The sequence below is a fragment of the Ovis canadensis genome, chromosome 12 (genome assembly GCF_042477335.2).
Source record: "Ovis canadensis isolate MfBH-ARS-UI-01 breed Bighorn chromosome 12, ARS-UI_OviCan_v2, whole genome shotgun sequence".
Taxonomy (NCBI): Eukaryota; Metazoa; Chordata; class Mammalia; order Artiodactyla; family Bovidae; genus Ovis; species Ovis canadensis.
This window is the reverse complement of record NC_091256.1, coordinates 11,626,106-11,628,772: the sequence shown is the minus strand read 5'-3', so window position 1 is coordinate 11,628,772 and position 2,667 is coordinate 11,626,106. Positions and strand designations below refer to the sequence as shown.

General features: G+C 40.8%; 1 pseudogene; it reads left to right on the top strand.

Moving 5' to 3' along the window:
- The first annotated feature begins 1,113 nt into the window (after positions 1-1,113).
- Positions 1,114-2,218, top strand: LOC138415941 (olfactory receptor 10AG1-like; annotated as a pseudogene).
- Positions 2,219-2,667: the final 449 nt, after the last annotated feature.

Sequence of the window (2,667 nt, the reverse complement as noted above, 5' to 3'; positions counted from 1 at the left end):
ATTCTCCAGGCCAGAATACTAGAGTGGGTATCCTTTCCCTTTCCCCAGGGGATCTTCCCAACCCAGGGATCGAACCCAGGTCTCCTGCCTTGCAGACAGATTCTTTACCAGCTGAGTCACAAGGGAAGCCCGAGAATACTGGAGTGGGTAGCCTATCCCTTCTCCACTGGATCTTCCCTACCCAGGAATCAAACCAGGGTCTCCTGCATTGCAAGTGGATTCTTTACCAACTGAGCTATTAGGGAACTCCAAATATCATGAAGAATGGGTCATATGTATGGACTGTGTTAAAGGTTAATTGGTATTTGTAATGCAGTGTACAGTGGATATTAATAGTGAATGTTATTGGACCCCATGATGTAACATGCTTTCCATGTGTAACATAACTGATGGGTGAGGTACACAGACGAGAACAATACAGTTACACGTCTCTATTCTCCCAGTAACAAGGACTGAGTTTAAGAAAGTCAGTTCTCATTGGAGTAGAAATTGGAGGGCTTAAAATGTTATGAATAAAAATTAGGCAAAAGTTTTAAGTGAAAAGCTTTGAGTTGAAAGGAAATGGAATAAGTCTATAGGTACAGAAAAAGAAATTGATGAACCCAAAGAAAAACAATAGCAAGGCTGTGTCATATATAATTGCACTCTTAAAAGGAGTGAAACAATTTAATACTATTGCTGCACAATAGCTCTAAATAAAAATGCATACATTGTATTGTTTCTGGTATCATTACTGCTGCTGCTCAGTCACTTCCATCATGTCTGACTCTTTGTGATCCCATGGACCATAGCCTGCCAGGATCCTTGCCCATGGAATTCTCTAGGCAAGAATACTGGAGTAGGTTGCCATCCCCTCCTCCAAGGGATCTTCCTTGCCCATGGATCAAACCTACATCTCCTGTATCTCCTGCATTTCAAGCAAATTATTTTACTGCTGAGATACCAGGGAAGCCCTCTGGTATCAGTACATCCAAGTGTAAAAAATAAGGATTTTATTTCTTTAATTGATTTTAACTGCACGTCAGTTCATTGCTGAGGTTTCAAATCTCATTTCTTAGAAACTGAGCAAGGCAAAGGCAGCAGTACTTGCATGGATTATGTACATAGGTTCATGCATCTGATCCAATTAACAGAAGGGAAACATTAATCAAAAGGATTAATGAATTAACCATCTTGAATTTATCATATCTACAGATGGAGTACAAATTAAGAACAGAAAAATCAAATATCACTACAATGATGGAATTTATTCTCTTGGGGTTTTCTGATATTCCCAATTTCCAATGGATTCTTTGGGGGATATTTTTCATCTTCTATCTGACCATCATGATGTGCAATAGTGTCATTGTACTGATAACAAGAATTGACCCTACTCTCCAGACTCCCATGTACTTTTTCCTCAACCACTTTTCCATTTTATAAATCTGTTACGTAACTGTCACTATCCCAAGAATGCTCACGGACCTTCTGAACCAGAAAGGGCACGTATCTTTCATTGCCTGTGCTGCACAAATGTGTTTGGTCCTTCTGTTTGGAGGTTTAGAGTGTCTCCTCCTGGCCGTGATGGCCTAGGACCGCTCCGTGGCCATTTGTAACCCCCTTCGCTATGGTCTGATCATGAGCCCCCAGGTCTGTGTCCAGCTGGTCACTGCCTCCTGGGTCAGTGGAGTTCCTGTTGTAACTGGGCAAACATGGCAGGTTTCCTCTCTGCTCTTTTGTGGGTCTAGTGCAATTAATCATTTTTTCTGTGACCGCCCCCCAGTGTCCAAGCTTGCTTGTGGGGACACATTTGTGAACGCGGTAGCAGTCTATGTAGTTGCAGTCGTGTTCATCATGGTTCCATTTCTGTTGATTGTTGTCTCCTGTGGCAGAATCACCAACATTCTGAAACTGCGATCTGCCAGAGGGAGGGCTAAAGCCGCCTCTACTTTCTCATCTTACCTCACAGTGCTGGTCTTATTCTACAGCACAGCCTCTACCACCTATTTACAGCCCAAACCAAATCAGTCTGAAGAAACTGGGAAGCTAATCTCTTTTCTACACAGTTTGGATCCCAACGTTGAATCCCATTATATTTACTCTGAGGAACAAAGATACCACCGTAGCACTGAGAAAACTACTAAGTAAATTATCAACTTGACTCGAAGGCTTGAAATTACAGAAGCAATTTGTTTCTATGTTTCCCATGTAAATACATCAGAAAATATTATCTAGTTTATTTCTATATTCCTATAAACTGAAAGTTAATATCATCACTGCCATCTCACATTATGTGAAAGGACCTTAGTTTCAAAGAGTTAAGGGTTTCTGGGTTATCAAAACACAAATTATCTCCATGGCAATGATCTATTCTGAAGACCTATCTTTCCTCTCACTGGCAAAGAGTGAGTTAAGAAGATTTCCTGAGCAATAAAATGATAGTTAACTGCAATATAACCAATGATCATGGTCATGCCTGTAAGAAATTTGCCTGAAACTTCCCATTCCTTCAGGCATATTCACTATCATTTTCTGTACTTACGACTGGATTTAGACGATGAGAAAATAACAACCGCATCCAAGTTGGTGGGAGTAGGGGAATCTGAGTGTTTTCTTGCAGTTTTTCCTTCTTTCTCTATTTTGCAACTGTCCATAACCCTTTCAGAGTACAAACCCTGAAAGGATCCT